The sequence below is a fragment of the Neodiprion lecontei genome, chromosome 3, assembly GCF_021901455.1.
Source record: "Neodiprion lecontei isolate iyNeoLeco1 chromosome 3, iyNeoLeco1.1, whole genome shotgun sequence".
NCBI lineage: Eukaryota > Metazoa > Arthropoda > Insecta > Hymenoptera > Diprionidae > Neodiprion > Neodiprion lecontei.
In genome coordinates, this window is record NC_060262.1 from 31,033,939 (window position 1) to 31,043,494 (window position 9,556).

Here is a 9,556-nt window from a genome sequence, read left to right on the forward strand (position 1 = left end):
ATTAGTACGTCTAATCATTTGAACTCGACTGTAATCTTCATATTTCACATGGCACCCAAAAAGAACGAGAAATCGATGATCCCAGACATCCTATAAATTTTGTTCAACTATTACGTGCATACTGTACGTGTATAAACAGTACGCGCATGATATATATGTGTATAAACTCTAACCGGTAGGGTTTAATCAGTTTCACGAACCTGTCCGCGCGGCAATATAATTTCTAACCGATAAAGATAAAAATTCCATCGTCGTTGATGAAACCGCGTATTATTTTCTTCCGATAAAACGCGTTCTATATACCGCGGTGTGCGTTGTATACAGTGCGCAAGGCTTGTCGCCATTCCTAATCGCCCGAGTACCCAAAGAGTTCGAATCAGTAGATAGTAAAAGATACGCATGCTGTTGACATGATCAAGCCACTCTTACAAATGTCTCCTTCCTTTTGTGCGATCATGTTCAACAGCAATTCACCGATAACGAATACAAAGGTTGGAATATAAATATGTAAGCATGGGTAATTAATTATGCTTCGAGGTACAAAGTTCTTCATTGCTAAAATATTGTTCAGCTGTTAATTATTACTATTCGTTATAATTTGTGTTCGTCTTTTTTTGCAATCTCATGAAAAATCAGCGACACTAGAATGGGACGGTTCGAAGGAAAAAGGCACGTTGTGCAACGAGAGGTGTTTAAACATTCGGAGCTTGATCACAAAGTCTTTGAGCAGTTTCTTTCGGCGCACACCCGCCAAGAATTATCGGCATAAGCTCGGACAGTCGACCGGCTGGCAAGTACGGTTGTTCGCGTGCCTCGCTCCTACTATACGACGCGTCGCGAGAAAAAGCACGCGTGCAGGGAACACGCGCGTAACAAGCGCGAGGTGTGGGTGAGCACAGTCCTTCATAGGACATTGACTTTGAGATATATGAAGTCACCGTCGACGTTTTGCCCCGCTATCTGCTTTCGGCTTATCGCCTCTATCCCCGGCCCCCTTGCCGACCCCCCGACGATGTCTTTATCTTCGCTCCAAGTCGCCCGGTCTGCTTCGTAAAATCATATTTTGGCGGTTCTCGATTTCGTCACAATCGTCACAATTTCACTACCGATCATCGGCCGACCAAGTAAAGAGGATCTCGTTCTTGACTATCCGTCTCTAGACTTTGAAAGATCCTTGTAAAAATCCTGATTCTTGTTGGCAGCGAAACAGCTGAAGCCACGTGTCAAATTCTTTTTCGGTCAGGTATTTATGAAGCTGCACAGTTCCCAGCAAAGAAATTATTTTCCAGTAAACACGGCGTCTCATTCAGTCGATGGAAGAGTAATTTCTCCAGCCGTTGCTAACATAAACGTGTTGTCTGAAATAAACGAACGTTCGCATGCCAGAGTGAATTTTTACTGTATACGTGAGTTCAGCTGATTCAACAATGAATTTGCCGGCGATCAAACAGAGCAATGAATTCGGTAAAGAGGTATAAACCAGCTTCCCGAAAAGCCTGCTGTGACAAGTTCCAATCGATTCATACTAATAACTCCAACTCTATAACTCTCTAGACTTCGAATCAGTTGGGACTTGTACTATTCGACAAAATCCTGAATATATCTGTAATCTGTAACCAGCAGGTGTCGACGAGAATGGAGATAGGTGTGCGTATGCGGACTTAGGTGCTCAAGTGTTTTTTGACTATAGATTGCGGCGGCATAGTAAACGAGATTAATGCAGAGAGCAGCATGACGCCTTGAAATGTGTCTCTATCAGGAACTAGTAGATACGATATTCTTGACGAATTAATCATTTAGAAAGTCAAGTCATTACGCGCGCCACGTAATTGTGTAAAAACATTTTAGCCATGCTATTACCTATTTAAATCTGTTTGGCGTAAGCATTTGCTTTAGCGTTCGTTGGGTGTAACGAATGAGAAATGTCAGGAGCAATAGAACATCGCACTCCAGGCTGTCTTAGACCCAGCTTACCGTTAGGTGTGTCAACCTGACAATTGATCGAAACAAAATAAACAAAAAACCCTTGCTTACATACGTATATACATGTAAATATACACAGCCGTATACGTAGAATCATCCGATAATTATTATACTACTCGTCTATAACTCATACGAAAAGTTGACAAGCGATGCGATCATCTTTCGCCCGGTTTGTCAGAGCGATGCCTGTATTTGCTATATCCAAAATGATCTCTACGCGCATCTTGAACTGCGAACGATAGTCCCCGGGATTATATTACGAGGACCGATGCTGCACAGACCTTGCTCGTGTCACGTGCGACAACCCACGCAAGGACCGCGAATTTCTGTCCAAGGTCACGCTCGTTACTTCATTCCTCATGGTCTCGTCGTTTCACGCGGCCATCCCGGACTCCAGGGTGACGTGCATACACGTAATAATTTTGCCGCGCATGCTCTCTCGCTCTCTCTTGTCCCAAGAGATCGGTATTATTTTTACATTCAAAAATCTGCAGCAATAAATTGAGCAGCCTGTGACCGATCGCATGGTGTTGATCAATTTTTGGCAAACTCCTTTTCGTCGTACCAAACGTTTCACGATTGTGATACTTCGCCCGGGTGGAGAGGTTGGATGAAAAGGATAGGTTTAAATGAGAACAAGAGTTGCACTACTGCAGTGATCGGTTGAATCCGAAACATCGGAGAAGCTTCGTTGGTTTAACACGTCACGTACGGATCAACGCCACTCGTCGCAAAGTGCCGTTAGTTCGCCGACAGTTCTAATGCCAAGATAGGTATTCGACTCTCTGATAAACTTATCTGACGAATGAATACATGCATATACATACGTTAAACATGGACTTGCGTGCCTCGCATTAGCGGACAAATGTGAATGTAACGTGAAAATATATTCGTGGTTAGCGTTGGTTCAAAATTTCGCTGTATTGTTTGAGTCGTGATCGATATTTCTTATGAAATACTGTTATACATATACTTTTAATCTTACCACAAACCGTTGAAAACACTAAGCTTGCTGCGCAATAAATCGTGAAAAAATCAAATTGGTGGTTAATGATAAGAACTTGTTACACACTCCCCAACCGAACCGCATTTTATACGAACGTGATTTAGAAAAACTCTTTGTGAAGTAACAGTTGGCAGGGCCAAGGGTGACTGCCAGTCGCAAACAGACAATGACCCAGTTTCGGCATGTAACGCCGCGACGATAAGAATAACAGCTAGCACGTATTAAGAATTACATTGCCTAGTGCGGCGTTAGAACTCTGTAGCTTCACCAGATAGGCATGTTTTGCAGTAATTAAATAAACTGCGATATTATGTAGTAAATTACACTTTTTCATTATCAGCAATATAAATTCCTTGGAGTTTATAAATATTAATGAGTATTTAAAAATAACTCTCGTACATTTCACAGCTATAATATAATAATATAAGTTTGATCTATCATTCATTAAGCTGAACAATCTTATTCCAAAATCAAATCACGTGCACGTGTTCGCCAAAGAATATTGTCAACCTCCGAGTCGAATACGAATTAAACGGCACACAACCATACATACGTATATGTATATTTGTTACGCGATTGGTTACCCGAAGGAATGATTTTCTAAAAAGATTTTGCTGTTTGACTAACGAAATAATCGTCGGGTTTACAACAACAATTCTCGCAGAGCCGTGAAGGAAATCAAATGCGATTAACGGCGTTGAAAAATACTTAAATACACCGTCTTAAATTATTTTCTGCAGTATCACGAATGATTGAATGCATAACATTTCGATTCTGATTTAGCGTCTTGTATGTGTTTCAAGTTATTGAGTTATTATCAACGGCTGGATATTAGTTTTCGCAAAATATTACTGACATTTCTTTTTCCGATTGACCCCTTCGCTTATTTGTTTATATTTATAATGAAATAAAAATCAGAAATATAGACGACCCATATATGTGACAATAAATCTGATTATTAGCAAAGATTGACCTGCTTTACCTTAACAGCAGGGGCACAAGTAGTCAGTTCGGGAGATCCCCAACTGTCATGGCATCCCAAATACAACGTGAGACCTAAGGAGTCGATTGTAAGCACATGGACTCGAGGATGTTAATGCACCGAGCGTATACCGTGGGCGTGTGCGTGACTTTGGAATCAATTCGATATGCTCAAAGGCACGTGTTCGTTAACTATGTCAACAAACGCATTATCAGTACCATTAGACAAGTCATTTCAGCATATTTACTAATCTACAGCCGCGCCATAGCAATCATTAGTGTAGCCGTAGAAATATTCTACAAAATTGTAAATGTGCCAACTCTAGAATTTATAGTCATAAATGGTAGCATAGTCCTTTGAGTCGAGACGTTGTGTTGCCATTTTTGTACTATGCAATAGGGAAAAATTTGATTGCTAATATATTGAGCTTATTCGATGATGAATTAGTACCAAATAAGGCCAAACTATCACCATCAAATCATTTCCCGATTTCTAGATCGTCAATGTTAGTCTAATTCACGTTACAATTCATTAATCGTAACACGTGATATCAGTGGTCGTTACAGGATGCAGATAACTCGAAAAGTAAACTCGAATTTGGTACCATTATCTGTAGAGGCTCGATGCTAATTCTACTATCGTTTCACGAGCCGGAAGCGTTGAAGACAAAGGGTATACAATATACGAAGCTCTGTTTAAACGGAACTTGGACGCTCCATTCGTCGAAAGAATACAAAAATAGCTATGCCCGATAGTACATGACAAAAGTCTCGCACGATATCACTGATTACCGTTGTATACACAGAAAATTCTGTACAATCATCCTACGTGAAGTCGCGGGTTTATTCGCCGTTGCTGTACACTTGCATGTCGGCACGAGAATAATATTTACTTGTATTCGTTATTCATATAATATGTTCATAGATCAGGATGTTTTTCTTTGCAATTATCTGCCGGCTATATCGACCCGATGAAAATACTTCCTAGAACATTGAGTAGAAGTAAAACACCAATAAATTATAATTTACGTAGCCAACAAACACCTCATTAGAACTTGAAAGATGTTGGAAAAATTTCCGTTTCGTTACCTTTGGATTCCACTGACAACACGAAGCGATTAATATCATGAAACTGTGAAATGTTTTTGGTGCGCCAAGATATCAGCAAATTTTTCTATCATTCCCATACCCTTGTAACAAAACAGAGGATTGAAAACTTTTCGAAACAGAAATCGCCTTCGTGTAATATCTTAAATGTAGATGCGAGACCCTTTCTGACAATCGCGAAGACACTGACAATGAGCGGTTGAATTGATGTCGCACAAACTGAGGCCGATAAAAGCTTTCTCGATGCTCTCGAGCTACAATATTATCTAGTGATAGTTTAAAACGGAAGTGACTAAGGGGAGATTGACAGCAACTGCCGTCTCCTTCTCGTACGCCTCGAACTTCCTCTGACAATGACCCAATGCTCAGCAAAGCTGTTTGGCCGACTGGCCCACAAATGTTAACGCATGTTTTGGAGATGGTGCATCGACCCCTCCACGTGTTCAGAGAACGCATGTTACATGCGGGCGGGTAAGTGTCGGGTCACAAGGCACGCGCGTATGTTGTGCGTACATCTGCGTGAATAGTGCATATAATACGCACAATATACAGTATATTACAGGCTTGTATTGAGTTTCGAACAAGACTTGTCACCACCGTCGCCGTAAGTCATCTTGATCGCACCGACGGATCAATTGACATAGGTATAAAAGTGGACGGAGTTAATTAACCTTGATTCCATGACAAGGCTGGGTTCTCGAACCTTACTCGAAATGAGTACCAACAATCGTCGAATATTATCGCGGTATCATACGTTGCATTCGTTTTTAATTATGCCGGACGAAATCCAATGATGCAATATTTCCTTCAACTTTTCATTATATCTTCGAAAGGTTTAGTGATAAATAACGTGTCGCGACAAACATGACCATTGAAATTATTTACGTTGACGTAAATAGTAGGTAACAGCTGAATCCGAGAAGAAATTGTTAATCGGGTGAACTATTTCCAAGGGATAAGATAAATTTGAATTTGACGATCGATCTAAATATAGCTGTGAGTAGAGATTACGGGTTCGTTGAAAAGTGGCTTTAACACATGTAAAAACTGTATGCTCGTGACAAGGAATTTAATCTGTTTGTAACGGGTAGATCAAATTTTAACACTACCGACTACATGGTAAAATACCAAATTTGAGGTGTTTATACCAACCGCATATCATATGATTTTAGAATAACTATAAGAATACGACCATCCAGAGTATTATCGCAACCATCGAGAAAACGACATACTGTCGGACTTTCGCTTATTCATCGCTGATTTTCTAGGCCATTGATGACGATCGATAATTTATGTCCGTCTCTTGCAAGTCGAAATTTTGTTTAGTACAAAAACAAATGGTGGCGCCATCTATAGAAAATCTCAGAACTGTAGTAAATATTTCTAGATCTAATCCCACAAAAGCTGAACTTCCAATCATAATTGATACTCGCGTTTTTCGTATCCCCAGATTACTAGCACTTCCTAATATGAAATTAAAACCGTTTTTGAATGTGATGTACGATGGTGAACGTACGTCGGTAACCGACTCGTATTTCACCGTTGTGAAGACAGTGGGTAGTGTAGAAAGGCAGTGTAGAGCACATTTACTACAGTAAATTGTTACAATAGTGGTGGGGAACGAGTGGATTACAAAATTAGCCAATAACGTGACTTTTTTGAGTTTACGAGTATCAGTTAGTTATCCATTGTATAAACTCAAAATTCATTATCATACACCAACACTACCTTCTTATGCATACGAGAGTAACCAATTTCCTGCCTATGCTGTAAATAGGAATGCAAATAATTTTTTGTGCCGCTTGTGATACGCTCTTCTGCCTTTTACAATTCCTGCTAAAATACTCAAGGTAGCCGCTTACCCCTTCCACTCGTAATTTCTTTCACCTCTCTAGCATCAGAGTTCTCAGCTTTGAAGTTTGGCGTAACTTAAGAAAGTACCGAGCAGGGTGCTTCGGGACAATATCTTCCTACCATTATTGATCCCAAGTGCGAGGCGGTAAATGTAGGGCATTGCTATTATCTTCGCGGCCTTATTTCAACTTCAAAGGAATACATGTATGTACAGCTGGTTGTCCTCAGCAATCTTCAGCCAACGGCGAATGATTGAAACAATCGCGTAGCGTCGCTTGATTGTTTTCACCGTAGCGCACTCTAGCAGCAGCCAATGGATAGTGCGGTACGTGAATTAGAGAGGAGTACTCCGCCTTGGCAGCACCCCAGAACACGAAATAGGATTTTGGAACTAAATTTCTAAATATCCTGGATCATAACTGCAGGTCAGTTACCGACCGTACCCCGCCGTGCCTAGTGTCACAAAAGCAGTCGATAATACAGAGCATGTTTGCCATAGGGAAGTAGCATTGTAGTAGTTGAAACTGAACAAATCACTAATATTAACAAATGATGTTACTGCGGCATGAATAAACAATTAACAAATCTTGTGTGCTTCAAATATACGACAAACATTGTTTATTATTTGTTACCGTATCTCCACAGCAAAACTGGGCCTAAATTTTTCAACAAGATCGACTCCGTTGAGCATGAAGAATAAAATAAGGATGAGTAAGCTTAAGAGAGGCGAGATTTCATGTACCCTATAAAATATTACCGCATCCATTTTAGTTTAATGTACGTAATAATAGTATTGCAATTTGAAAAACTGCACCTTGTCAGTATTCAACCGTTGACTGAACGATTCGATCAATGAAAATGAGTAGTTTTTGAGATTCTAATAAATATTCATCCAAAATCATCGATCTCCTTGATTGTAGTATGAATTTTCTGATTCCTGTGCTATTTACTCATTGTTGCAGCCTTCCGTCTACAGCGAATTCAATAAATTTCTATGGGAACAAATATCTATGGGGCCACGAATGTATGAAATTCATTTTACAAAATGATCCGCGAACAATATTCTTAGTAGTTAACACACATGCACACATTTATACAAAAATAAATTTACAAAATAAATGTGCACACTATACCTTATCTAAAAATTTCTCAAATCAACAAATTACATAAGAAAATAAAGATAAATCATGGATTAGAATCCGACAACGGTAGATCATCCGGGCCGTTCTGTTTCACGTTTTATCTCCAGTAGGCCTGTTCAACATAGTTCTTCGAAAATTTTCAGATAGTTTAACGTCGATTGAGTTCGGATGTTCGCGTACAGGTTTTAAATTTTCCCATTATAGAGTAGAGAACCTAGTGAACATTTGAAGCTCGTAAACCGACAGTGAAAATACCGAGTACTGTAAGATATTGGCATTCGTGTATCAGTATACATCCGATATTTTTGGCCCTGCGCATTGAATACCCGCCCTGCCAAAGCTGCGCTTTCTCAGAACCGAAAAGTATCAAGTCGACGCCCAAAAACTGCAGTCAAACTTCATAACTTGATTATTCGTAACAAAATAGACTGAACAGCTGAATACTGCTTTACTTTTTCATGTACCGTTTGCGAAATCAACGCGCAAAAGGTGCGATGGATCGATTCGCATCATCAATCGTCGCGCCAGAGTCACGTTCAATTATTGTGATTAATCTTCGTGCAAAAAGGCGCGGCCGATTAAACCTAATCTACATCTGCGTCTTTATGAATTCGACATATTGTGATGCGGATTGTTGTCCTCAGATGCCAATCAAGTCCTGGAGGAAGGTTCGAAGACATTCATTATTGTGTGGCGTGACCGTCGAAGGTCCTCTTCGATCCGAAGTCTTCGATTCAACTTAAAGGGATCCTGCATTCAGAGTAACATAAATATTCTTTCTAAATACGATTAGTTAGTTGATCCTTGCATAAATACAGATTCAGTCCTTCGATGGAGATGGGCTAGTGGACGAAGACAATTTTTTTCAATATATTATGAACTTAAACATTTTGTAAATTATTTATTCACACTACAGTAATATCATTTGTTAGTGTTTGTGATTTGTTCAGTTTTGACCACTACAGTGGTACTTCGCTATGGTAAATATACTCTGCATTATCAACTGCCAAAAACCTATTTCGGTTCGTACGGTTTTACTTCACAGAGAAGTAGTACTTGCTTCAAATGGATACTGATTGCTGGCTGGCCCTCTTCACCAATCCCAGTTGACGCTATATCCTACCGAAACGAGTAAGGCCCTGGGCAACAATACCTGCCGCTCAGGTTCAGCCGCTCGAATGGGCCAAGTGTTTCTCGGCAGTTTACATAATTCGTAGCGTTTGTCGGCAGGTGAAGACGCTGCTGTCTTGTCCGATCGGTAATAGTACATTCACTGTCTCTTTCTTACATATCAAATATAAAGAGCAGACCGTCGTTGTCGGTACGTCAGTCAACTGCACCGGTAATGCAAATCGCGTACTAATTTGCTGTCGTCGTTCGTGTCGGTAAGCCATCATTCAACTTATGCGGCGGTCGAATCCCCCATAGGGACAGGCTTTCTTCAATAGAATATAGGCCAAAACACAAGTAGAGCCGTGTTTCT